Source organism: Narcine bancroftii, chromosome 9 (assembly GCF_036971445.1).
Source record: "Narcine bancroftii isolate sNarBan1 chromosome 9, sNarBan1.hap1, whole genome shotgun sequence".
Lineage (NCBI taxonomy): Eukaryota > Metazoa > Chordata > Chondrichthyes > Torpediniformes > Narcinidae > Narcine > Narcine bancroftii.
The window spans coordinates 74353950-74381497 of record NC_091477.1 but is presented as its reverse complement, the minus strand read 5'-3'; the positions used below and the strand labels follow the sequence as shown (position 1 = coordinate 74381497).

Genomic DNA, 27548 nt, shown 5'->3' with positions numbered 1-27548 from the left:
AGGCGTTTGGGTCACCCTCCTTGGCCCACAGTTCCCAATTCCCAAAACGATAAGGGTGCAGTCAGTGCCCAAAGACTTTCAGGAACCCTGGTTGCCATCAGCACCCTCACTGATCCGGTCCTGCTATCAAATTCATTATCGTCTGACTGCAGGTCAGATAAAATTTTGTTTCTCCATAGCACCTTGCACACATAAAACAGAGGACAGTATAATCACATAAAATACATGCAGATATAATTTAAAATAAATGTAAAGGGATAAAATTGGAATTATTTACTGGGTTACAGGAGACTATTCATCAATCAGGCTACAGGAAGAAGTTATTTCCCAGCCTGACAGTCCTGATTTTAATCGTCATGGACCGCCTTCCTGACATCAGTGGGTCCAATGAGCTGGATGGAAAGGTCCTCAATAATTCTTTGAGCCCCATTTAAGTAATGCTCCCAAAGAATGTCTTCAATCAAGGAAAAGGAGACTCCAGTGTGTTTTGATGGTGCTCAGTATCGTCTTCTGGTTCAATGCTTGGCAGCTGCTACTGTACTCCATGATGACACTGCCAGACAGGACACTCTCAATCATGCTCCTGTAAAATGTTGTCATGATGGGGGCCAGTAGTTTTTGTTCTCCTTGGGAAGTGTAGGTGCTGCCATGGTTCCCTGAATGAACAAAGGATTCCTTTGTGCCTCATGATTCCAATGGGCTGGTTGGAAGGCTTTAGTTATGGCACCAGAAGACATCTAAAGTGCAGGATGCTTAGTCTTATCCTGCCCTTCAGTTTTAGAGGCTGGTGGGTGTTTCCATCTACTCGTTCAATTAGTACGGATTCCTGAGTTCATCTAAGACCCAGGTAGAACTGTGGAATTTTATTGTGCTCAGGCAGTGGAATTTGGGACAGGTGAAAGTTGGACCACATTAGAAATCTGAGCTTCAGTGCTGATGAACTCCCAGGTTGCCTCGGCTCATGGGAAAATTGGTGCACTGTGAATTTATTGTTCATCTGGTTTCCTTGTTAATCTAATGTCAATCAAAGGCCAAGAAATTTTCCTGGAATAATGAATTCTGAAGCTGGTTAAAGCAAATAAAATGCAGCATTGTTTGAAGAAACAAAAACTGCAGATGTAGGAACCTGAGGAAACAAAGAGAAGTTGGAGGGATACAGTCGGTCTGGCAGCGTCAGTGGGAGGAAATGGTCAGTCAGCATTTTGGGTGGAGACAGGTAAATTAGAGAGCAACGCCTAAAAATTCCATCTGAACACTCACCAATCACATAGCCTTAACATCGACTTCTCCAGTTTCTGCTGGACCACTCCTCTCTCCCCCTCCCCCGGTCGCCCCCCCTCCCCCGGTCGCCCCCCCCTCCCCCGGTCGCCCCCCCTCCCCCGGTCGCCCCCCCCTCCCCCGGTCGCCCCCCCTCCCCCGGTCGCCCCCCCTCCCCCGGTCGCCCCCCCTCCCCCGGTCGCCCCCCCTCCCCCGGTCGCCCCCCCTCCCCCGGTCGCCCCCCCCTCCCCCGGTCGCCCCCCCCTCCCCCGGTCGCCCCCCCTCCCCCGGTCGCCCCCCCTCCCCCGGTCGCCCCCCCCTCCCCCGGTCGCCCCCCCCTCCCCCGGTCGCCCCCCCCTCCCCCGGTCGCCCCCCCCTCCCCCGGTCGCCCCCCCCTCCCCCGGTCGCCCCCCCCTCCCCCGGTCGCCCCCCCCTCCCCCGGTCGCCCCCCCCTCCCCCGGTCGCCCCCCCCTCCCCCGGTCGCCCCCCCCTCCCCCGGTCGCCCCCCCCTCCCCCGGTCGCCCCCCCCTCCCCCGGTCGCCCCCCCCTCCCCCGGTCGCCCCCCCCTCCCCCGGTCGCCCCCCCCTCCCCCGGTCGCCCCCCCCTCCCCCGGTCGCCCCCCCTCCCCCGGTCGCCCCCCCCTCCCCCGGTCGCCCCCCCCTCCCCCGGTCGCCCCCCCCTCCCCCGGTCGCCCCCCCCTCCCCCGGTCGCCCCCCCCTCCCCCGGTCGCCCCCCCCCTCCCCCGGTCGCCCCCCCCTCCCCCGGTCGCCCCCCCCTCCCCCGGTCGCCCCCCCCTCCCCCGGTCGCCCCCCCCTCCCCCGGTCGCCCCCCCCTCCCCCGGTCGCCCCCCCCTCCCCCGGTCGCCCCCCCCTCCCCCGGTCGCCCCCCCCTCCCCCGGTCGCCCCCCCCTCCCCCGGTCGCCCCCCCCTCCCCCGGTCGCCCCCCCCTCCCCCGGTCGCCCCCCCCTCCCCCGGTCGCCCCCCCCTCCCCCGGTCGCCCCCCCCTCCCCCGGTCGCCCCCCCCTCCCCCGGTCGCCCCCCCCTCCCCCGGTCGCCCCCCCCTCCCCCGGTCGCCCCCCCCTCCCCCGGTCGCCCCCCCCCTCCCCCGGTCGCCCCCCCCTCCCCCGGTCGCCCCCCCCTCCCCCGGTCGCCCCCCCCTCCCCCGGTCGCCCCCCCCTCCCCCGGTCGCCCCCCCCTCCCCCGGTCGCCCCCCCCTCCCCCGGTCGCCCCCCCCTCCCCCGGTCGCCCCCCCCTCCCCCGGTCGCCCCCCCCTCCCCCGGTCGCCCCCCCCCTCCCCCGGTCGCCCCCCCCTCCCCCGGTCGCCCCCCCCTCCCCCGGTCGCCCCCCCCTCCCCCGGTCGCCCCCCCCTCCCCCGGTCGCCCCCCCCTCCCCCGGTCGCCCCCCCCTCCCCCGGTCGCCCCCCCCTCCCCCGGTCGCCCCCCCCTCCCCCGGTCGCCCCCCCCTCCCCCGGTCGCCCCCCCCTCCCCCGGTCGCCCCCCCCTCCCCCGGTCGCCCCCCCCTCCCCCGGTCGCCCCCCCCTCCCCCGGTCGCCCCCCCTCCCCCGGTCGCCCCCCCCTCCCCCGGTCGCCCCCCCCTCCCCCGGTCGCCCCCCCCTCCCCCGGTCGCCCCCCCCTCCCCCGGTCGCCCCCCCCTCCCCCGGTCGCCCCCCCCTCCCCCGGTCGCCCCCCCCTCCCCCGGTCGCCCCCCCCTCCCCCGGTCGCCCCCCCCTCCCCCGGTCGCCCCCCCCTCCCCCGGTCGCCCCCCCCCTCCCCCGGTCGCCCCCCCCTCCCCCGGTCGCCCCCCCCTCCCCCGGTCGCCCCCCCCTCCCCCGGTCGCCCCCCCCTCCCCCGGTCGCCCCCCCCTCCCCCGGTCGCCCCCCCCCTCCCCCGGTCGCCCCCCCCTCCCCCGGTCGCCCCCCCCTCCCCCGGTCGCCCCCCCCTCCCCCGGTCGCAGAGCTATCTCCTCTCCCAACTGCCATTTTATTCAGGAGCCTACATACGTTTTGCTCATACCTTGAGAAGGAATCAAACCTGAAATTGGTTATTTATTTTTGCAATATAAGTGTTGTGTGGCTTGTTGAGTTTTTCCAGGATTGTGTTTTTACTTGGAGTTTTGTGTTCAGTTCTGGTTCCAGGAAGGATGTCGATGCTTTGGAGTGAGTGTTGAGGAGATGTACCAGGACGTTCCGGGGATTGAAGAATGACTTACGAAGGTACGTTGACAGAACTGGGACTTTTCATAACAATGAGGGATGAGAGGTGACTTGGAGGTGTACAAGATTATGAGGGGCTTGGATATGGTGGACGGTCAGCACCTGGGGCAACAATAGCAAATACCAGAAGGCATCTGTTAAAGGAGAATGGAGGAAAGCTTAGGAGAGACATCAGAGGTAAGTTATTTTGTTCATAAGGAGTATGGGTGTCCAGAATGGATTGTCAGAGATAATGGTGGAGACTGGTGCAATGGTGACATTCAAAAGGCACGTGGATGTAAGAAAAATACAGGATTAGGGTGTGGGGGAGGAAATGGAAAGATTCTTGTAGAGTAAGTTTACATAGGTTCGTACAATATCATGGGCCGAAGGGCCTAGACTGTACTTTAATGTACTATAAATGGACTTGAACAGTTCCTTAATGGGAATTCAGTGCAGCTGCATGAAGGGTGTTCAAAAAGAGAGAGTGAAGAGCCGTAACAAATACATACACGTAAAGATAAGGCTAGATCCTGATTCCAGATCCCCACAGATCTTCAGGGATGAGATAAAGCACTTAAGCCTTCAACGGGTGCCAAGAGCTCCCACGTCACATACATCCTGGGGAAGGCTGAAGGTGCAGAATAATACTGAAAAGGAAATCAGGAAGAGTGAGAGAAAGCATGAGAAAGCATTGGCAAGAACACAAAGCAAGATGGGAGTGAATGGTGACCAAAGAGGCAGCCTACATGGAGAGAGAACAGGGGCGGCACAGTTGGCATGGCAGTTAATGGAACTCCTTTACAATGCCAGCATTCAGGACCAGGGTTCGAATCCCATGCTGTCTGTCAGGAGTTGGCATGTTCTCTCCACGTTTGCGTGGGTTTTCCCTGGGGGCACCAGTTTTCTCCCACCATTCAAAAACATGCTGGGTGTGTAGGTCAATTGGGTGTAAATTTTGCAGCACGGGCTCGTGGGCCAAAATGACCTGTTACCGTGCTGTATGTAATATTCAATATCAAGTTTGTTAATGCACGTCCAGAGGTGCAGTGAGGAAGTTGATTTTGTGAGCACAACCCACTAGAGGAACGTGGTAGGTCAAGAAGGACAAGGAGTGAAACTTGTTGAAACTTTCCAAATACTGAAAGGGCTGGGCAGGGTGGCCCCATGTAACTAAGTCCCAGGCTTTGAAGAAAGAGGAAATGGTACATTCTGACAATCATTTTCCCATTCTCTTGGGCCACGGGCTTCAGGCAGAAGGATTGGAAGAGGTAGAGGCAGGATTGAGTAACAACAGGCCCCTCAGTCTGACGTGGGTCTTGGGCTGCTTGTCAACACATTTTTCTGAGTGGCAAAATAAATGAGCATTTAGAGAGGTGGAGCTTCATCAAGGAGAGTGAAGGACAGGTCACATCTGACTGCCAGTCATATTCTTTGTGGAGCTCACGAGACTGTCGATAAGGATCAAGCATTTGATGATGCTCTCAGAAATTTGGGCAAACGCTGCACTTGGAAGATTGATCCAGGAAGCAGCATCCCACAGGATTCATGGGAGACCAGCAAGTGGACCAAAGATCGACTTGTTTGCAGAAAGCAGACTAGTGATCACTGGGAGTTTTAGTGACGAGGAGTTGGGTTTACAGGTCCAATGTGGATAATACAAAGCAAGTTCTAGCTGCAGGAGGATATGAATGGATGAAGAGGCAAATGGAATTCAGACTGGAGAAGTGTGAGGTTCTGCGTTTTCAGTCATAAAAGCAGACAAGGGAATGTGTCAGAGATATAAGACTGATCCTGAAAAGTGTAGGGAACCGGCATAAGCACAAATTCCCTGGAGATAACACATCAGGTAGGAGTGTGTTTTTTTTAAAACCTTGCCTCCACTGGTTGAAGCAAAAGAAACAAGAACGGAGAAGTGCAATGCCCCCTCCCCCCACCACTCACCGCACCTTCTCACCTTCGTGCCTTCCTGATTTGTAAGCCCTTCTCTTTCTGTCCCTTCCTCAAGCTTTCCATCTCCTTCCCTTCCACAGATGGCTTGGAGAGGGCGCAGAAGAGATTTACCAGGACGCTGCCTGGATTTGAGAACATGTCTTATGACAGAGCTCGGAATTTTCTCTTTGGAGCAATGAAGGATGAGAGGTGATTTACTAGAGATATTCAAGATTATGAGGGTGGACATTCAACACCTTTTTTCCAGGGTAAAAATATTTAAGGTGAGTGTAGGAAAATTTAAGGGAGGTGTCAAAGATAAGCTTTTTTTAATGTATTAAAAAAATAGTGATCTCCTGAATTTCCTGAGGTCCCTTCTGCTGGCTCAATTCCTTTGAAAGGCTCCTTCAACTCTTCTTCAGCGCTCACATACCTTTTGGTGGCTAAGTGTCATATCCTGTCCAGTACCATGGGATGTGTTAACTATGTTCTTGTTGTCCAAGTTGTTTTGTGTACCATAGGAACTAAGGGTTAGAAGCAGAGACTTTGGCCCATTGTGCCACCTTCACCATTCCACAAGGTCATTGGTTTATTCCTCTAACCTCATTGTCAAGTTCCTGCCTTCACATAACCCCTGACCCCTTTGCCGATTGATCCATCTCAGCTTTGAATAGACTTAGCCTCTAACTTTCTGGGGCAAAGAATTCCAAAGGTCCACAGCTGACTGAGAGAGGAAATCCTTCCTCGCTTCAGTCTTAACTGCCTTAAGCAAGGGTGTGCCCCCTGATTCTGGTCTCACTTGAGAATTCCGAAGCACAAAGACTACAGACGCCTGAACCTTGAGCAGACATGAAGGGAGAAATGGTCAGTTGACTTTTCAGGCCAGGACACCTTATTGAGACTAAAGTAGGATGGGGTGATATCACATGCATCAAGGGAGGGGCTGAAGGGTGATGGAGTATTGGGCAGAAGGTGGTAAAGGTGGAGAGACAGATAGAGGGTGGAATTAGGAATAACATTGGAGAGAAAAGTAAGAACAGGAGCAGGCTAACAAAGTTTAGAGAGGCAGAGGATAAGAGGCAACTTATTGAGGTGGATAATAGAGGTTTAGATAGGGTGGACAGCCAGCAACTCTTCCCTCAGGGCAACAATAGGCAATATCAGAGGTCATCTGTTTAAGGTGAGCGGAGGAAAGTTTAGGGGAGATTTTTTTTTAAACACAGAGTGGTGGGTGCCTGGAATGCATTGCTGGGGGTAGTGGTGGAGGCTGGTGCAATAGTGAGATATTTAAAAAAAAAAAAATCCCTATGCATATGGATGTAAGAAAAATAGAGAGTTATAGAGGTGAGGTAAAAAAGGATCAAATTGTTGTTGAGGAGGTTTACATGCAGCATAACATCATGGGTTGAAGAACCTGTACTGTGCTGTTACATTGTATGACTGTAAAACTGAAGATTTTAAGAGCTTGACATGATAGTTGTTTAATATGAAAGGATTATTGGGAGTCTGTGTTAACAGTATCATCCAGTTTGACCAGCTAATGTGTAGAATCTTCACTAACCACCTCAATAAGGTCATATTAATTCATTGAGGAACCACTTTTTAGGTCATTGAGCCAGAAGCATAGAACAGACCCTTCTGTCCAGAGTCAATGCTGACCATCCGTCATCTATTTACACTAATCCCATTTTAGTGGAATTAGTGGCATACCCCACAGGTATGCAATATTATGAGGGGCAGGAATAAAGGCAGGCAAGCTCTTTCCACTGGGGTTGGGTGAAACGAGAACCAGAGGGCATGGATTAAAGGTGAAATATTTAAAGGGAACATTTAGGGAATTCATGCAGAGAGTGTGGAATGAGTTGCCAGTGGAAGTGGTGACTGTGGGCTCAATGTCAACATTGAAGAAAAAATTGGATAGGTACATGGTTGGAGGGGGGGGGGGTGGGGTGGTGGTATGGAGGTCAATGGTCTGTGTGCAAGTCAATGAGCCTAGGCAGACTAGATGGGCTGAATTGCCTGTTTCTGTGGTGTTGGATGATTATTCGCCCCAGCATCACCTCCTTCCCCTTTCCCCACTCACTAGGTCTGGAATCTGTGCCCAGCGGATCTTGAAGCTGAGTCGGAAACCGTCCATCTGCAGATCAATGAGACTAGGCAGAAAAATAGTTCAGCATGGACTCAATGGGCTGAAAGGCCTGTTTCTCAGCTTTTGTGTTTTTATGGTTGTATGTTTCTATTCTACCGCTCATCCACACATAAGGGGTCATTGGGAATGGCCAATTAACCTGTCAACCATCCTTGGGATGTGAGGGGAAATCAGAGCATCTAGGGGAAGCCTAGATGGGGAAATTTCCTGTGTGGCTGGACAGGTCGGAATTAGACCAAGGTTGCAGGAGCCGTGAAGCAGCAGCTCTGTGAACTGTATAGCTGCGAGACACTGTGATATAGTAAACACACCCAAATCCTAGAGGAACTCAGCCGGACTTCTCAGCACCTATGGGAGATAAAGATACATGGCCAGTTTTAGGCCTGAGCCCCTCTTCAAGGAAAAACCAGAAAAGGCAGAACCAGGATATAACAGTAAGTCTCAGAATTCAAACAATGGGAGAGGAATCCAGACCAACAAAAGGGGTTAATTGGATGTGGTAAGGGACCAGGGACCAGGAAACGATGACAATATATCTTTGTCTCCTATAGATGTTGAAAAGGCTGGCTGAGTTCTTCCAGCATTTCAATGTTTTTACTGTATAGCTGTCCCCTCCTAAGACTGATGGTCCAACAGGAAACTGCCTTTCAAATGATGCTTCCAGCAAATTACTTAGAAAATCCGACTAATTACATTTAAAACGATAATGCGCATTGGGAATGCCAGCTCGTCAGCCGGGTTTCATCCTCCGAACATAAATCTACCAAGGGAATCAGGCAGATCCTTGGTTAATCCAATAAGCAACTGTCTGATTTTCACTCCCAGCAACGGAGTTGTGCCTGAGACAGATTGTGAAATCGCCTTACAATAACTAGTTCAAATTGAAATGGATTGATTCTACCAATGCCAATTAGATGCCCGTAAGCTACTGGCTAAATTAACTAACTTTATCTTGGCAAATCACCAGAAAGAAAGTCAGACCATGTCTTACTACTTATTGATGACAAGGTCAATGCTTCTAGTTAGACGCCAGCAAGCACTTTATTGATGGGAATAGACACTTTCATCTAGCTGTATGAGTAGCAAATTATTGATGGACAGAGAGGCAGTGATTAAACTAAGTTTACACAAGTAGTTAATTATAAGGGCAAAAATGGCAAAGATTAGTTGGGAGTTAAATGCCTTCATACTAGAAAAGTGAACAATATTCACAAGTTCACTCTATTGCATGGGTTTTCACAACTTGCATGATCCCAACTCTTCAATGCACAAGTCTTGCAGGGCAGTGAGAAGGATGTGGGCTCCCTTGTTTCTTGGAATTACAAGCATTTTTTGAGTCATTGAGCACACAAACCCATTGTGGTGGTGTGACTTCAAATCAGCTTTAAATCCACTATAATTAGGATCAACAATATCCTGCTCTGTTAGTGGGTCTAAACTTGACCTTTCTGTAGCCAACCATCCACCACCATTCCTCCAGTGACATGTCTGTCCTCTGCCTCATCCATTGTCAGGGTGAGGCCAAACACAAACTTGAGGAACAACACATCATGTGCCTTCTGGACTGCCTTAACCCTAATGGTATGAACATTTTTTTCTTCTTGTTTTAGTTACCACCCCTCCCCCATCTGATTCAATTCTTCTTTACTTGTACTTAATTTTTCTCTCCCTATACATTTTCTGCGCACCCAAAACCCTTCCCTCCACATCCACTTTCTCATGGTCAATCCCTCTACCTGTCCCTCTCACATTTTTTTTCCTATCACCTCCGGATTCTCCCTCCCCCACTTCTTTCCCACTTTTGAGGTGGAATTGTGCTTCTTTATCTTGTTAAAAGGTCCTAATCCGAAACGTTTCTACCCATGGATGCTGCTTGACCGTTTCTGCCCATGGATCTTGTCTGACCTGCTGAGTTCCCCCAGCAATTCCTTTGTGATAGTCCAGATTCTATCACCAATGTGTATATGCACATGTGTACAGATGGTAGTGTAGGATGACTGTGATTGGCTGAGAGGGTAGCCACACCTACTGGCAGGTCTTAAAGGATTGCTCCTAGCCAGACCAGGTCATTCTGGTCTGGTCGACCTACTTATGATACGCTCCAGTCTTTTAGTTGATAAAAGCCTTGGTTTGGATCAACAAGCCTTTGATTCTTTCGATGCACTCTACATCCTTGTCTGCTCAAGTTTCCAGCATCTGCAGATTTGTGCTTCAGCAGTTGCTGCCAAAAACTCTCAGCTACACCTGTCCACTGCTGTTCCTTTAAATGACAAATTAATCTCTGTACCTGCCCCATATTACTTTTATTTTGCCTACGAGTCCCTAAAGGTAGCCTGTGCTGGTAAGCTGATTCCTGCATTGTAGTGTGAGTTTATTGTCATATGCACAAAGTCAAAGTTCAGATTTATTGTCTGAGTACATACATGACATCACGTACAATGCTGAGATTCTTTTTCCTGCTGGCCAGGCTGAATTTCTACTTTTTGAAAGTGCAAAAAAGCTGTACTCAAGAAGAAAGATGTGTACACAAAGAGAGAAATGCAAACAACAAAAGAAATGTAAGAAAACTGTACAAATGCAGGAAAATAAATATTGAGTCATAAATAATGAGCAAAGCAATAATCCTTAAATGAGTCTCTGATTGGGTCTGAATGAAACATGAAAGTCTGTAGATGCTAATTGGAGTAAAAACTCACCAAAATTCTGGAGGAACTCAGCTGGTCTTTTCAGCGTCTGTAGAAAACAGAAACATTGCCGATGTTTCAGCCCGGAGCCCTTTTTCAAGGAATAAGCAAAGCAGGAAGTTGTTTGGGAGTCCGATGGTGGAGGGGTAGCAACTGTTCCTGAACTTAGTGATATGAGTCTTGTGGCACCTATTGCTCTTTCCATGATGGCATCAGTGAGAAAGGAGCACATCCTGGGTGGTGTGGATCCTTGACGATTGCTGCTGCTCTCCGACAGCAGCATTCCATGTAGATTTTCTGAAGGGTGGGGAGAGATTTTTCTGTGATGTGCTGGGCTGTGTCAGTGGTATTGGTACCCCCATATCAGCCTGTGATGCAGTCGCTCAGCACACTTTCCACCACACATCTGTAGAAGTCTGCCAAATTTTCTGATGTACCAGACCTCTGCAAACTCCTGAGGAAGTAGAGGCATTGACGTGCTCTGCTCACAATGACATTCATATGTTGGTTCCAGAAGTTCCCCAAGACAGTGACTCCCAGGAATTTAAATTTGCTCATTTTCACCACCTCTGTTTCCCCAATGATCACTGGATTGGACACCTCTGGGTATCCTTTTCTGAAGTCTACAATCAGCTGGTTGGGTTTGGAGATATTGAGTGTGAGGTTATTGTTTGTGCACCATTCATCCAAGTTTTCAGTCTCCCTCCTGTATGCTGGCTCATCACCCCTTTTGATACAACCCACTGCCGTGGTATCGTCAGCAAATTTATCAATGATGTTGTTGTTTGGACCCCACATTCATAGCCATGAAGTGAAGAGAACAGGGTCTAACTACGCAACCAAGTAGTACTGTGATGCTGATGGAGAAGAGATGGTCTTGTCAATCTATACTGATTGGGGTTTACATTTCTAAATTTTAATTTAGACATACAGCATGGTAACAGGCACTTTTGACTCATGAGCTCAAGCTGCCCAATTGTACCCAATTAGCTTACACTCCCAGTATGTTTTGAATGGTGGGAGGAAACCAAAGCCCCCAGGGAAAACCCAGGCAGACACAGGAGAGCATACAAACCCCTTACAGATAGCATGGGATTTGAACCCATGTTCCAATCGCAGGTGCTGTGAAGGCATTGCGCGAACCACTACGCCAATTGTGCTGCTCCATAAGAGGTGAGAACTTGGAGGCGAGGAAAGCCAGGATCCAATTGGACAGTCAGATATTGAGGCCCAGGTCTTGGAGTTTGCTGATCTGTTTTGAGGGAATGGTGGTGTTGAATGCCAAACTGTGGTCGATGTCTGCATCTTTGCTGTCCAGGTGTTCCAGGGTTTTGTGTCGAGCTGGTGAGATGACATCTGCTGTGGACCTGTTGCTGCAGTCGACAAATTGTGGCACAGCTGCATTGTTCACAGCCCCCATCATCTGGCTTCAATTCTACCCTCTGGTGCTGTCTGCATGGAGCTTGCACATTCCCCCCGTGACCACATGGGCTTCCTCTCACCTCCCAATGAGATGAAGGTTAGCAGGTGAATTGGCTGCTGTAAATTATCCTGAGTGTGTAGAATTGAGAGTTTGGGGGCTGGGGGGAGGTGGTTATGGCAATATGGAGAGAATTAAAGGGGATTAGTGTCCAATTAATGTAATTGAGTGATTGGTGGTTAGCATGTGGCCTCATGGGGGGCTCATTACATGCACAGGATCAAGGTTCCTTTCTTGAGTAGACAAAATACACAAAATTGTGTTTCCTTTGTTTGCACCGTAAAGACACACAAAGAGGTGCCACTAGCCCACCGCCACTATTGTGATAAGTCAGACAAATTAGAGAGTCCCTTCAGAGACACCGAGTGTCTGTAGATCCCACCACTTCCTCTGAGACTGCCACCTTTTCCGCCTCCGAGGCCGCACAGCTTCCAGTCTGATCCAGAGATGAACCTGAGCTTCGGGTATCTGAGTCACCTTCCTCAACCCTGGGTACCCAACCATCTGGAAACTGTCAGCGCTTTCAGTAGCCCTTCTCGCCATTGGCACCCTCACGGATCCTGGTCCCAATGCGGCCTGATGTGAGCCCTCCAGCACCCTCACTGGTCCCACTGCCGTGGTGTTTCACCCCTGTAGGGTCCTCTCCCAGGCTTCCCCTTTTCAGTGAAGTGGGAGAGGGAAGGGCAAGGGCTTTGGGGGCTGTTCTCTTGTGTCCTGTGCTGATCTGCTGCTTCTCCCTGAACCTGCACCCGTCGTGGTCTCTGCTGTCAAGGTGGTTGTTTCCAATTTGGGCATGGACCCCAATATAGAGTAGCACTGCTGGTCTGGAACACTCCATCACCCTCTGTAATTCTGTGACCCATTCTAGTCATTACTCTCGGTATTCAGCTAATGAACTAATATAATCCTTGTGCTTATTGATGACCTTTGACAGTCTGCTGAATACGTTTGATCATTTCTGGAACGTTACGGGATACTGTCTGACCAGGCTGTGCAGTGCGTTCCGAGCAGCTATCTGAGTTAGTGTTTCAATCAGGACCAGCCTGTGGGAGCGCGGTCTTGTGTGGGCATTACTACTGTGAGTGTGGGCATTACTACTGTGAGAAGATGGCACCTTGTGAACACAGAATACTGTGCCTGAATAGCTGGATGTGTAGGTTCATTGTGATGCCCAGTGTCCTGGCTGGTTTTTCTGTCAGAGAGCCGTGCCAGGTTAAAAAATCAGATGGGATTGCACCTCTGTTGACTTTATTTAGCCAAATTTGACACAAGAAAAACTGCTAAAATAACAACCATACATCATCAACTAAAACTGAGGTACCCTCAAATGTCAACCTTAATGCACATTAAAGAGGTTCATTTTATTTTAAAACATGAATATTTGAAGAATGGGAGGGGGAGAGTTGTATCTAGCACAGACACATGGGATGAAGGGCCTGTTCCTGCACTGAACTGCTCTGTGCTTTTCCAATGAATTTCCAGATGGGTGTCCTCCACTGGTACATCCAGACTTCCACCACACGAAGTGAGCCTTTTTGCTCCATGCACAAGAACTTGGAATTCGTCTCCCAGCATCATTTTGTTATCACAAACACGTTACTTGTTATCAATCTTTAGAGGCAGCAAATAAATTGCCTTGCCAATGATGCAAGAACAAATTTCCAAAAGTCTTACTTGGCTTGAATTCACTGGATTCTGGCTCATTCCTCACCTTCAGAAACTTTCCTCTCCGCACCCGACTTCCCCCAGCAGTTGACTGAGCAAAAGTATTCTTCCTCTTGGTGCCTGCGACAATAAACCTGATCTTGAGAAAGACCACCGCAGACCCAATGCAATGCAAATGATGCCCTCACAACTGTGTAAAGACCACTGATGCACCAGGCCCACCCATTCACTCCAGTGGCAGTTAATGGGAACCGAAACCTTTCTTTCAGTCTGACCGTGACACCCAAATGTGGAGAAACTCAGCAGGTCGCTCAGTTTCTCCAGCATATTTGTGTGTTGCACTCGACCCCCAACATCTGAAGAATCTCTTGTTTAACTCAGTCATATCCTTCTCAGCTGTAAGCAAACTTCTGTGGGAGGCAGAAGCACTGTGGAGAAAACTGAGCCAAAAAGAGAGTAGTCTGGACAATGCCACTCTGATTTCCTCAAATGATAAAGGATCAACTGATCTCCATAAAGTTGGTTTGCTTCCATCTCTGGCCAGCCAATGCAAAACATCAGAATGCTCCAACATATTCCAGAGGTTCAAGATTCTCTGGAAAAGGCAGGGCTACCAAACACGCTATATCTTCCAGCTCCAACAGTGCCCTCAGACTTGTAGATGACGCAACAGTCGTCAACCTCATCAGCAACAACAATGAGTCACTCTACAGAGAAGATGTGGAAATTCTCACAAATTGGTGTGAGTTACAGCCTGAGTGTCACTGTGGACAGGCCGATGGAGATGGTCGTGAACTTCAGATGGACCAGGAATGACCACCCTCCACTACACATCCACAAATTTGTAGTGGAGAGAATGGAGAGCACTAAGTTCCTTGGAGTTCCCTTAACTAGTGACGTTGCGTGGACACAAAACATCTCCCCCCTTGTCATGAAGGCACAATAGTGACTGCACTTCCTGAGCAGACTGAAGTGGGCAAAGCTACTGCCCACTATTCTGTCAACTTTCCATAGGAGCTCTGTAAAGAGAGTCCTAGCCAGCGGCATCACCATTGTTGCAGAGAAATGGATTGGAGGTCAATCCTTAGGACTCTAAGAATGTATCACTGGTATCTCCCTCAACCACCCCCACACCCTCCCACCCCCCCATTGCCCCATCGACAGGATCTACCAGGATCATTCTCTCATTGTCTGAACAAGGAACGTAAAATCATTGAGGACCTCTTCCACCCCACACACAGTTTCTTTCAGCTTCTCCTGTCAGAAAAGAGTTACAGAAGCACCACCAGGCTGAGAAACAGCTTCTTCCCATGGGCAGTGAGAATGCTGAATGACCCGAGGATCTGTTCACACTGAACCATCTGAGACCCTCATATTTAGAACACAATATTTATTTATTTCTATATATGAATACTTGCCCTGCATATTGTTTGTCTGTGTGTCTGCATGTTTTGGACCGGCGAACACTGTTTCTTTAGGTTGTACTTGTGCAATCAGGTGACAATAAACTTGTCTTGATTTGATCTTGATACAAAGAGTGGTTTAAAAAAAAAAATCCCACATGGTAACAGGCCCTTCTGTTCACAAGCCCGTACTGCACAAATACATCCATGTGACCAATTAACCAACTAAGCCTGTCCATCTTTGGAATATTAGAGGAAGGAGGAACACCTGGAGGAAGTCCACTCAGGTCACAAGAGGAATGTACAAATTGCTCACAGACAACAGCGGATTTGAACCTGCGCTAACTATGCTACTAGAGCGCATCGGATGTCCCCCAAAGTTCCTCAACATGATTATCCAACTGCACGAAAACCAACAAGGTCGGGTCAGATACAGCAATGAGCTCTCTGAACCCTTCTCCATTAACAATGGCGTGAAGCAAGGCTGTGTTCTCGCACCAACCCTCTTTTCAATCTTCTTCAGCATGATGCTGAACCAAGCCATGAAAGACCCCAACAATGAAGACGCTGTTTACATCCGGTACCGCACGGATGGCAGTCTCTTCAATCTGAGGCGCCTGCAAGCTCACACCAAGACACAAGAGAAACTTGTCCGTGAACTACTCTTTGCAGACGATGCCGCTTTAGTTGCCCATTCAGAGCCAGCTCTTCAGCGCTTGACGTCCTGCTTTGCGGAAACTGCCAAAATGTTTGGCCTGGAAGTCAGCCTGAAGAAAACTGAGGTCCTCCATCAGCCAGCTCCCCACCATGACTACCAGCCCCCCCACATCTCCATCGGGCACACAAAACTCAAAACGGTCAACCAGTTTACCTATCTCGGCTGCACCATTTCATCAGATGCAAGGATCGACAATGAGATAGACAACAGACTCGCCAAGGCAAATAGCGCCTTTGGAAGACTACACAAAAGAGTCTGGAAAAACAACCAACTGAAAAACCTCACAAAGATAAGCGTATACAGAGCCGTTGTCATACCCACAATCCTGTTCGGCTCCGAATCATGGGTCCTCTACCGGCACCACCTACGGCTCCTAGAACGCTTCCACCAGCGTTGTCTCCGCTCCATCCTCAACATCCATTGGAGCGCTTACATCCCTAACGTCGAAGTACTCAAGATGGCAGAGGTCAACAGCATCGAGTCCACGCTGCTGAAGATCCAGCTGCGCTGGATGGGTCACGTCTCCAGAATGGAGGACCATCGCCTTCCCAAGATCGTGTTATATGGCGAGCTCTCCACTGGCCACCGTGACAGAGGTGCACCAAAGAAAAGGTACAAGGACTGCCTAAAGAAATCTCTTGGTGCCTGCCACATTGACCACTGCCAGTGGGCTGATAACGCCTCAAACCGTGCAACTTGGCGCCTCACAGTTTGGCGGGCAGCAACCTCCTTTGAAGAAGACCGCAGAGCCCACCTCACTGACAAAAGGCAAAGGAGGAAAAACCCAACACCCAACCCCAACCAACCAATTTTCCCCTGCAACCGCTGCAATCGTGTCTGCCTGTCCCGCATCGGACTTGTCTGCCACAAACGAGCCTGCAGCTGACGTGGACTTTTTACCCCCTCCATAAATCTTCATCCGCGAAGCCAAGCCAAAGAAGAACTATGCTTCCCTAACCATAACACAGTGATTAGATTTTAACGAAGGATTGAAATGGCAGTGATCATTTTTCACTTGTGTAGAGTGACTTATTTTATGTTCTGAGCCAACCCAGGAAGCAAACCATTGCCCTGCTCACCAGGACTACCTGTGCAGATGGCCACAGAGCTAGAACCATTTCCCCTCTCATGAAGTGACAGCTCTCCACGAGGGCATCAGACACTGCTGCTGAGAACATGGATGGATCCTGGCGTGGGCATGGTGGAAGAGAAACTTGCCACTGCAGACATTGAGGGTAAAAGGCACTCCACTACAGTGCCTTTATGTACATTGTGTGAAGCAAATAACAGAACTTAGAGAAATAAATCATAATTTATTAAGAAAAAGAAGGAATTGATCTGCCTTTTTGTGCAGTGCAAGTTTAGAAGAGGCATGTTCTGATTTATCAAGCAGTGAGTATGATTGGAGTGATAGAAATATTGAAAGTGACTGATGGGATGAAATGTTGAGAATGAACAACCTATTCATAGACATTGGGAGCACTTGTATCAAAAATAAAGGAATACAGATGATTCCAAAGTTGTTCCGAAAACTTATTTGTATTATACACGACTGTAGGGGTCCTTCTATATCAGTGGTTTTCAAACTTTTTCTTTCCATTCGCATCCCACTTTAAGTGATCCCTCGGCCATCAGTACTGTGTGATTAGTAAAGGATGGCTTAAGGTGGGATGTGAGTGGAAAGGGGAGATTGAGAATCACTGCTCTGGACCCAATTGTTACTGAAATATTTTGCTTGAGAAAAATGGTCATTGGCCCATTTCCTTTGGAGTTATGAGACCGTGCACATAACGAGTCAGGTCTTTCCACCTTAAGCAATCTCTTACTAATCACAGAGCACCTATGGCATAGGGATTACTAAAGGTTGTATTTGAGTGGAAAGAAAATGTTTGAAAACCACTGTAACCTATACCATATCTACTCAAATAAATAATTGTTGTGTTTTAGGACAGGTCGGCCATAGTGGTTCCTTTTTGAGGTTTTAACAAATGAATATTACAAGCAAATGGTTTTTTGCAGTGGAAGGATTGTCGTTCACTGTTTGCTTTTGGAGAAATTTGTTTTCTTTTCCTTTGCCCTGTTCACCCTGGTGCAGGCTCACAGGAAGATTCAAACTGGCAGGATCACTGGTTGCCATCTGTTGAATGATGCGTTTACAGTAATTATTTTCTCTGAATACCTCCATCTGAAAACATTTGGAAAGCATTTTCTTTTCCCTCTTTGATGTGGCTTGCCTCTTGGGCTCCTGGAGAGCCTTATGCCACAGGAATGGAGGCCCAACCCAGAATTGTGTGAAAAGTCAGTAAATAATCGCATTTGACACTACGGTTTCTGTGAGGGAGCTTTGCAAGTGAGGCAGCCCATGGTGTCCAGGAGTGCCAGCCCAGGTGAACATCTCATCGAATTGAGGGTAAAGTATTTAGGTTGTGGACTCACTGAGATACATGCCATTCATTGGGTATCAATGATAATGAGTTAATTGTACAGTGTACATCTGCCCTGAAATTCTTGCTGCTGTTGAATAGGTGTGGTGTGCTGTTAGCCAGAATCAGACACACACAAGGTAAAGACTGTACAACAGGCTTTAATCCACAAAGACTTCCACAGAGCCAGGATGGCTGTGGTTGCGGCAACTCAGTGTGAGGCCGCAGGAGGCCGGTGCAGGCTTATATCCCGGAGGGTGATTGACACCCGACCGGGTGGGGCTTGATCCCTTCAGGCCGACTGATTGGCAGCCGGCCAGGTGTTGTCCTGTCCCCCTTACCCTCCTGCAGGTACAGAGGTTTCCCCCTGCAGTAGGCCGGCAATACACTCCTGCAGGTACAGAGGTTGCCCCCTGCAGTAGGCCGGCTGTACGCTCCTGCAGGTACAGAGGTTGCCCCCTGCAGTCGGCCGGCAATACACTCCTGCAGGTACAGAGGTTGGCCCCTGCAGTCAGCCGGCAATACACTCCTGCAGGTACAGAGATTGCCCCCTGCAGTAGGTCAGTGGTTTCCCACCACAATAGGTACTTTGTTTTTTTTAAAAAAAACACAAAACAACTAAAAGCAACCACAAACTAGATAAGTTATTGAATTAAAAATATAAATATATATGCAAAAATAAGAGAAAATAAATATTTGTAGTTATGCTGGTGCAAAAACTGTTGACTCAGCAATAGTGCAGATAGTCCCTTTGTGGCGTTGGACTGAGAGGTGCTGGTCTTCTGCCCAAAGGTAGCAGTGAACACATTCTGCCTGGAAGTCAGTGACTAGTGGATTTCCGCAGGATTGGGTTCTGTGACCCCTGATTTTTTTATTTTATTTACATAAAGTTGGTGGGGTGAAGGGCCTGTTATCCATATTGTAATGAAATTGAAATGTTTCAGGTCCGAGATAGGAGGTGGAGAGGTTCTGCTCACAGACTTCTTGCATCGCAGGACGCTGTATTCAAAGCACCTGCTAGTTGATCTTCAATTTCCTCAAGGTCAACACCCCTCCTGATAGTTCCTCCCTCATCCTGATCACCTCTTCTTGAATGATTTTTGTGCTGACACACTCTCCCATCCGTCCCTCCCCAATGACTAATCCACCCACCTACATTTTCACTTCCCAGTTATCATCTTGCCCTCAACCAGCAAGAGATAAGATACAATGCTGTGTTTCAATGAGCCTTCCAACCTGGTGGTCCTTTTTGTTTCTTGTTTTTTTTATCTTTATGCCTTTCCCTTTTACTTCCCTCTGTCCTTCCACCATCCTGCCATATTAATTTATCGGCAATATCACGAGTAAGCACCCCGCTCCACCCAACAGGTCATTGATCCCAGTCCTGCCCAGGCGTAGACTGATCAGTTTGTACTGGTTCCATCTCCTCCAGATCTTGTTCCAATGCCCCAGGAGTCTGAATCCTTCCCCCCCCTCCAACACCACTCCTCCAGTTATGTATTCATCGAACCTATCCCGCTATTTCTACTCTGACCAACATTGAGGTCCTACTTTTTAATTAATCTTCTTGCTCCCTGAATTCCACCTGTAGGACCTCATCGTGCTTTTATTTTCCAGAACCATTGGTGCCTCCATGCATCATGACAGCCGGATGTTCACCCACCCCTTTCAGAATGCCTGCACTTCACGTGCTCTGAGACATCCCAGGCTACACACCATCTTCGAGCCCTGTTTTGGCCACAGCAGCTCCTATTTATTTCTCTTACCATGGAATTCCCAACCTGTTATTCTTTCTCCTGCCCTCCTGTGCATCAGAACCACTCACAGTGTCACTGCTGCCTGCCCCTGCTAAGTCATTTTTGCCAATAGTATCCAGAGTGCTCTAGCTGTGTTGGAAGGAGATTCCACAGGGGACTCCTACCCTACCTTCTTGCTACTGCACTGCCTGTTGGTCACCCATTACCCTATCATTCTTTTGGCCTTTAACCTGTGTGACCAACTCACGAGATGCTCCAATGAATCCACGCGCAGCTCCAGTGCCGCCCTGTGATCAGGGAGGACCTGTGGCTGGACTCACTTTCCATCAGGAACACAAGCAGCCCCCCATCTTGAACACCCACTCTGTGCTGGAGAAGAATGACACAGGTCTGAGCACATCTACCATGATTAAAAATTGTTGAGGGGAAAAAAGCTAGCTGACTAAGGAAGAAACAAAATCTCAGTGCTACTTGTTCCCCCCTCAATGAAGTATTCTCCAAACAAATTGGGGTGGACCCACTGTTAATACTGTTTGTATGTGTATGGTTGGCCCACCCCTTGCTGATTGGCTCTTCCCCTTGATTTCCCTAATAAAGGCAGCAACGCCATAACTCCTCACCCAGAACAAGCTTGGGTCTTGGGTCAGCAACATGAGACATGCCTTCTATTTAAGGTAATAAAAGCCTCTCAGTCAGGTAACTTCTAGTCTTTGAAGTTATTGATGGCATATCAAGCACATTGCCACTTCTGCCACTTACGATTTCCCTGAAAGGCACTTGCTTACCTCCAGCCAGAGGATGGTGAATCTGTAGAACTTATTGCCATAGGCAGCTGTAGAGGCCAAATCATTGGGTGGATCCAAAGCGATTGTTGATAAGTTATTGATTAGTAAGGGTGTTAAGTCAAGTCGCGTTTATTTGTGTACTATAAACCTTGCAGTGTAAAGTGAAAATGAGATAGTGTTTCTCCAGACCATGGAGCTGGATATTTACCTGGATAAATTACCTCAGAAACCATTTTTTATAAATAAGCATATCATAAATAACATATCACTCATTGAATATCATGTTACATATGCTATCCCTGTGTCCCTGGAGTTCAGAAGCCTCATGGCTTGAGGAAAAAAGCTGTCCCGTAATCTGGTCGCTAGGGCAGGAGGGAGAATAGATTGCGGGAGGGATATGTGGAGTCCTTCACAATGTTTTGGGCTTTCCGCAAACAACGGCCATTATAAATGTGCATCATGGCCGGGAGAGAGACCCCAATAATCCCCTCTGCTATCTTTACTACCCGCTGCAGGGACTTGCGTTCTGCGATGGTGCAGTTCCCAAACCGGGTGGTGATGCAGTTACATAGGATGATCTCAATGTGGAATGTACTGAGAGTGGAGGGTGGAAGCTGGACTTTCCTCAACCTCCGCAGGAAGTGTCGAAGTTTCTGGATAGAAGGCAGAAGAATGGGGTTGAAATAAAAAATATATTAGTCATGATTTGAATGTCAGAGCAGACTCAATGGACTGAATGGCCTCATTCTGCCACTACATTTTAAGATCTTAATATACCAGGACTCAAACTCTAGTCAGTATAGACCAGTCCAAATTGCCACTCACAGTCATCAACTAAATAACTCTAAGGGGTGCATTCCACTTGAAAATGACTTGATTCATTAACTGTTGTAGATCACAAAGCATGGGTACAGTGGAGCGACTGAAGTTATAGATAAACATTGTCCTGTAGCCGACGGCTACCAAGAAACACACACTCGCAGTGTGGGAGGTTAAGCCCCAAGATTGATTGAGGCTGGAAAGGCTCCTTTTATATAATTGGAGTTCCCGTCATTTGTTGATTGGCTGACATCAGTTGCATGAATAACAATAGCAGGCAGGAACATTCTTACATGTGAATACCCTTCTTCCCCAGCCTATATTCAGAGTGCTGATCTGTTAGCTGGGCAGGTTGGCCAGCGCTATTTTAAGGCTGCTGGTCTTGTACTGCTCCAGCTTTCGACTGCGTCGGTTCACTGTGTTAAGGAACGTGTTACAGCGTGTTATACTGATGTTTACTACTGTGCGAAGTGCCGGCTTGATCTCCGCGGTGGCAGGCCACCACAGGTTAATAGTAACGGAAAACACTGGAAAGGCTTAGCTGAGATTACATTGGTTTTGGATGATGAGAAAGCAAATGTGTGACTTGCAGATTGTTAAAATCTGCTGGAATGTGAGGTCATTCGGGGTTGATGGAAATTATTGGTTTGAAACAATTCACAATTCTCTGTTCAGGAAAACTAATTAAAACTCAATTAGCTGTGCAGAGAAAGCTTTCTAAACTGGCTTTTTATCACTCCCAAATTAAAGCTATTCAAAGTAATCTGATTAATATAAATTGAGAATCAAGTTTACAAAAAATTTTAACTGTCCTTGCAGCATCCTGTACAATCTGTATGGTTTTGGAGAAATATTTTAAACATTACAGCTGACAAGGATTGGGAAATGGGGATGTATGTTGGAGTGTTGCTGTGAGTGCCCTACATTTCCCATTGCCTTCTGCAGAAATTAGCTTGATTTTCTTTGTCTCAGTCTATGCTGTGGGATGGACAGATGCCCTTTTTGGGATTCAAAATTCCGTTAACACAAAATGTACAAAAATCCTCCTTCGTTTGCCCCATACAAGCGCACAGAGAGGCACCACTGTCAAGATGAGAAAGAAACGCAGAGGGACTCCCTTCAGACACCCTGAGTGTCCATGGATTCCTGTCACCTCCTCACACGCTCCCACCTCCACCGTGCCATATCCTGGTAGTTCAGATTCTCGGATTGGGCAGCTTGGCCGGACCCCTGGACACATACGTGCATAGATGTAGATGCACTAATACCTACATACTCATGCATATGCACACATACGTACACACACATACATAGATGTGGATGCACTAATGTTCACACATACGTATGCACACACATGCATAATGTACATGCACTAATGCCTACATACTCACGCAAGCGCACATGCATACACATACACTCACACACCTATACCCACATGTGCACGCGCCCACATGCAACACTCTCCCAGGTGTTGGACACTGCTGTCCACTTCACCATGGCTTTCCCAGTGATTCCTGAGGGCAAGGAGTGTGTTTCCCAGCTCACTGCAGAGGCAGCAGGAGTCTGGGGGATCCTAGCAGGTATGGAAGGGGTTGTGCCAAGGGGGCACAGAGATCACGTGATGCACGAGCTGCAAGGGTCACTTCCAGGAATGATATACCCCATAATGCTGAATGTTGAGACACAAAATGTCACAATCAGAAAATAGGATCTTGCAGGATTTGTCAAGATGAGGTCGCATAACTGCTTCATCTTTCTGTCTCCCCAATCCCTGCTGCTCTCCATCTGCTTCTCTCACTATTCTTGCTGTGGGTTGTCTGTGTGACTGTCCTGTGTGTGTGCGTGGGTGACCGGCGTGGGAGCGCGGCGTGGGAGCGCGGCGTGGGAGCGCGGCGTGGGAGCGCGGCGTGGGAGCGCGGCGTGGGAGCGCGGCGTGGGAGCGCGGCGTGGGAGCGCGGCGTGGGAGCGCGGCGTGGGAGCGCGGCGTGGGAGCGCGGCGTGGGAGCGCGGCGTGGGAGCGCGGCGTGGGAGCGCGGCGTGGGAGCGCGGCGTGGGAGCGCGGCGTGGGAGCGCGGCGTGGGAGCGCGGCGTGGGAGCGCGGCGTGGGAGCGCGGCAGGGGAGTCAAATGGTGTTTAACTGTTTTTAAATGGCTGTTGAATATCAGACTAATTTAGAGTTTTCTCAAACTGCACAAGGGTGTAACAGCAAGAGCAGACAGTTACATTTCTTGGGCAGCACCACTGACGTTGCAACAATCCTACGAGAAATCTCCAGAGAGGCCCATCAGAATGTGGTGGCAACCAGCTGAATCCTGGCTGAAGCGAAGTAGCACTGACCGTGTTCTCCTGATCAATTTGTCTGTGTTGAAGGATAGAGCATGGTCTGCAGTTTCACCTCATCAGCTGCAACCACTCCCAGATCAGCTGAAGTGTTGCTGGTTATTGAATATCTGTAAGGCCTGCGGGTCCCCAAAACAAGTCGGCACGGGCAGGAGGGAGCAATTGGAGAGAAAAAGTGATAATTGCAAGAAAGAATCTATCAAGTGAACTGATGTAATTTCAAAGAGAAAGTACGGTGGTTATTCGAAATGAAATTAGCTGAATGATCAGGAAACTCAATATTGGGAAGGGATTCACTTTGTTAAGTGTGTATCCTCAGCTCTCACAGTTTATGTTCCTCCTTTGTAGATGGGACCTGGGTTTAAAGCATCTATCAGGAATCTACGAGGTCGCTTCCTTCCCCAAAAATAAAATGTTTAACTCTGTCATGTGCTAAGAAGCTACTGAGAATATTTCGATAACCAGAGAGAAACTGCTCTCCGCTAACACATGCATGCACTCTTGGAGAGAAAAAAAAACAATTGATAAAGTATAATAAGGTAAAATTGGACAACGTGTTGAGCAGAGGAATCCATAGTAAATGATAGCATAGAAACAGGCCCTTTGACCCAGATAATCCATGGCAAATTATTCTGCCTTGCCCTATTCTCCTGCACCCTCCATAGTCCTCCATACCCCTCCCATCCATGCACTTCCCCAATCTTCTCTTGATTCAAAATCAAACCCACATCCAACAGCTCAGCTCGCAACTCATTCCACACTCTCTCCATCTCCTGAATGAAGAATTCCCCCCCCCTCCCCGAATGCTCCCCTTGAACATTTCACCTTTCACTCTGTCCTTTTGTTCTTGCCTCACCCAGGGAAGAAAACCTGCTTGCACTTGCTCCCCCATCATTTTGTATGCCTCGATCAAATTTCCACTCATTCTCTGACACTCTAGGGAATAAAGTCTCAACCAGTTTAGCCTTTCCCTGTCACTCAGCTCCTTAAGTCTCTCCAGTATTTCAATCTTATTGATATCTTGCCTGTTATTCATTTTTGGGCCAGTCCTGACTGTTCCAATGGTCTTCTCCACCCACCAATGGCTGAACTTATCCAAAGCTTGCATGAATATGCACAGGCTTCCAGACCAACAAGACATTAAACATCTATCTTCTCTGATTTCAAGCATCCCATGGTCACTGTTCCCTACCTCTGGCCGATCTCCAGAGATCCTACAAACATCCGTGATTTTTATTGTTCCAATAAAGCTTTTGCTTTCAGTTGGCAAGCTCCAGATCTCTTGAATTTCCTGAGGTTGCTTCTGCTGGCTCAGTTCCTTTGAAAGGCTCCTTCAACTCTTTCCCAGTGCTCGCATACCTTTTGGTGGCTAAGTGTCTCCCCTCCTTTATAGGAACCTGTCTAGTCGCATGGGATGTGCTAACTATGTTCTTGTTGTTCAGGTTGATAAGTTGACCATATGAACTTGGGGTTAGAAGCAGAGACTTTGGCCCATTGTGTCAGCTTCACCATTCAACAAGATCATTGGTTTATTCTTCTAACCTCAAGGTCAAGTTCCTGCCTTCACATAATCCATGATCCTTTGATGATTCAAGATTGATCCATCTCAGCTTTGAACAGAGTTAAGTATTTATCCCCTGCAACTTTCTGGGGCAAAGAATTCCAAAGGTCCACAGCCGACTGAGAGAGGAAATCCTTCCTCATCTCAGTCTTAACTGCCTTATGCTAAGGGTGTGCCCCTTGATCCTGGTCTCTCTTGAGAAACACAACACTGGAACCTTGAGCAGGCAGTGAGCTCAACGGCCCAGGCAGCATCCGAGGGGAGAAATGGTCAGGTCAACCTTGCAGGTTGGGGTCCTAAAGTAGGATGGGGTGATATCAAGGGAGGGGCTGAGGGGTGGTAGGGTATTGAACAGGGTGGTGAAGGTGGAGACACAGGTTGAGGGAAAGACGACTGGTGGGGTTGGGGATCACATTTGAGAAAAATGTAAGAAGAGCAGGTTAAGTTTAGAGTTATGGAGGAAAAGAGGCAACTTATTTGAGGTTAATTGATGATAGAGGCTTAGATCGGGGGACAGCCAGCAACCTTTGTCCACGGGTGATAATAGGGCAACACCAGAGGTCAGCTGTTTAGGGTAAGAGGAGGAAAGTTGAGGGGAGATGTCAGGTAGGTTTTTTACTCAGAGTGGTGGGTGTGTGGAATGCATTGCTGCGGGTAGTGGTGGAGGCTGGCACAAAATTAACATTTAAAAGTCTCTAAGAAAGGGTCATGGATGTAAAAGAAAAAGAAGGTTATTGGTGTGAACGAGGGAAGGGATAGATTGTTGTGGGAGAGGTCGACACTACACTGTGAGCTGAAGGGTTTGTCCTGTCATGTCATGTTCCATGTTCTATTGCTTGCTTTCTGTTTTGCCGGTCTATTTTCGACTCAGCCAAAGAATCAAATCCCTTTCCAACGGTAGGAATGATCCCTCCTTCCACTGAAAGCATTCAAACATTCGATTGTTTGCATTATTACTGCAAGCTTCTCTCCCCCTGCAGGTACATCTGCTGCCCTGGTTAATCCCAGATATTGTTTGGGATGGCAACAAGCTGATCAGGGAAATGCCCATTTCATGTACCCCTCCCCTTCATAGGGGCATTATACTTTTTGAAACTGAGTTAATCGAATCCCCCTTTATTTTCCTTCTCACCACAATAATAGCTCCTTTGTTCTTTAAGTTCACAAATGAATTCATTTTTGACCGTTCAAGTGCATCTTCCATTTTTGGTGCTGCGGCAGTGTTTTGATCGATTGCTTCTTTCGCTCTTCCCTGCCGTCAGGAATACTAAGTGCCTCTTTCTCCTCTTGTTTGAACTGGAACTCCGTTACTAGCTCACAGTGTTGTACTTGTGTGATTGCTGATGGATGCAGTCTGCCTACCCTGGGTGATGCACACTTCCCCTCCACATCCCTTTAGCCTGCCTTGAAGTTCCACTGTCCTTTGTCTCTGCCAGTTCCTTGTGCTTCAGGTCCCTCCCTAAGTTTCCCCCACACCATCCTGTCCCCAGCAGATTACATTAGCCCTCCCTCCAGTCCAAGTTAACCTCCTGGAGGGTGGTGATATCATCTCTGTTGAAGCGTGACCCTGTCATCTTGGGTGGGAGGAGGGAATTCAGCAGATGCTGGGGTCAGCAGGTCACACAACATCCACAGGAAGTAAAAAGGGTAACCAATGTTTCGGGCCTGAGCCCTTTCTCAGCTATAATCGAACACGGGCAGGCACCTGAATAAAAAGGTGGGAGGAGAAGGGAGGAAGGGGCAGGGAGATGATCACAGATAGATGTCATAGGTAGATGCACTTCTCGCTTCACCCATGGCAGCAATAAGAGATCAGAGCTATAGACCCTCTGTCCTTCTGGGACCAGTAAACTCTTCTTGTGGGACGTCACCCCTTTTTCCTGTCACCTTCCACTATTCCCTGTGATGTCCTCTTCCCAAAACAATGGAACCAACACATTGTGGCATTTTCCCAGTAATGAATCCCCCTGTGAGCACCCTTTTCCTGCACCACAAGACTCTGCTTGTTCTTCACCATGTGTTCTACCTGTCACTTCTCCTGGACCAAACACTGAAGATCAGTACTCAGGAGACCTGGAGAGTTCCTGCACTACCTTCCTCCTCCTCACCAGTCAGTGAGTGACCTCCAGGAAACCCCAAGCCTACCCTAGCCTATCACCTACCCACTGTTTTTCTTACATCCATATTACTATTTAAGTCTTTTGAATGGCTCTATTGAACCAGCCTCTAGCCACCTCTCACCTCCAGACACCTGAGATTGAGGTTGAGTGCCCATCGTCACTACTGGAGCCACACAGCAGGGAAACTTGCTCTTCTGCCCAGTTTCAACAGCCAGTGGCTGTTGAAGCCCCAATGTCCCTATATTAAACCTCTTTTATTCTTATT

The 27548-nt window shown here is 48.9% G+C and overlaps 1 long non-coding RNA gene across 2 annotated transcripts; it reads left to right on the top strand.

Annotated features, from left to right (window-relative positions):
- The first annotated feature begins 710 nt into the window (after positions 1-710).
- On the top strand, positions 711-5657 carry LOC138742980 (uncharacterized). Of its 2 annotated transcripts, none has more exons than XR_011344561.1 (3): positions 711-787; positions 3379-3468; positions 5481-5657. It is a non-coding gene; the product is annotated as an uncharacterized lncRNA (long non-coding RNA). The 2 variants fall into 2 exon arrangements; XR_011344560.1 differs by having other exon boundaries at positions 730-1216.
- Positions 5658-27548: the final 21891 nt, after the last annotated feature.